Below are 876 nucleotides of genomic sequence, written 5' to 3' on the forward strand. Positions count from 1 at the left end.
TTAGACTTGTTTTCCATAATTTATATATTTGTCAATTTCTTTACAAAATTTTATTTTTTTGCTTGACCTTATAAGTTGCAGAGATATTTAATAGTATTGTTGAAATTATAAATGTGCTTTCAATTTAAGGAGTGTTTGAAGGAGATAATTGAAGTTTCTTGTGAACTGTGTTTAGCTTATTTCATAAATCTTATCAGAATAGTTTTTGGATAAGTGATTAATTTAGTACTACTTATTTAGGGCTACTTCAGAATAGTTTATAAATATACTTTTTAGTATTTTTTTTAATAAACTTTTATTAAAATAAAAATCTCAAATAACAAATCTTAAGGTTTTGTGTCATCTTCAGAAACTAGAAATTAATATCGGACTTGGATTAATTTATGAGGATTGATCAGCTGCAGATCCATTTCATTAGGAATCATCTTTTGACTTGAAGATACCATTTCTAGGTGAATTTGGTTTGGTTCATTTCTAGAATAGAAGTTTTGAATCATGTTTTATGCCAACTATTTATAACATTGTAGACTTGTGTTTTTGGGATAAACATATTTATTGGAAATATCAATAAGTGAAATTTTGTATTTTGAATGAAAACTTTAACAATCCTTTCACCCAAAAGAATAACGAAAAGCAGGACAACTTAGTATGATGCTCCAATGATTTTTTGAATTGAATCTGGTTATATCTTCATAATCACCCTTGATGTTGGTTTTTGGTTCATGTGATTCTTTAGATCTTCATTCTTGATGTTGGTTTAAGGTTTTTGAAGATGATAAAGGTTGAAAAAGAAGATGAAGAATAATAAAATTTGATATTTGAGATTATTTTATTAAAAATTAATTAAATTTTAATTTGATGAATTGAATTTGCTAC

The 876-nt window shown here is 25.3% G+C and overlaps 1 protein-coding gene across 1 annotated transcript in view; it reads left to right on the top strand.

Moving 5' to 3' along the window:
• The window catches only part of LOC101504654 (small ribosomal subunit protein uS13z/uS13y/uS13x), a 3,039-nt gene extending 2,891 nt beyond the window's left edge, over nt 1–148 (top strand). The window contains exon 4 of the mRNA XM_004489870.4: nt 1–148. This exon is cut by the window's left edge and continues 166 nt beyond it. The gene's annotated coding sequence lies outside the window, so the exon portion shown is untranslated.
• The last annotated feature ends 728 nt before the right edge of the window (nt 149–876 follow it).

Source organism: Cicer arietinum, chromosome 2 (genome assembly GCF_000331145.2).
Source record: "Cicer arietinum cultivar CDC Frontier isolate Library 1 chromosome 2, Cicar.CDCFrontier_v2.0, whole genome shotgun sequence".
NCBI classification, from domain to species: Eukaryota; Viridiplantae; Streptophyta; class Magnoliopsida; order Fabales; family Fabaceae; genus Cicer; species Cicer arietinum.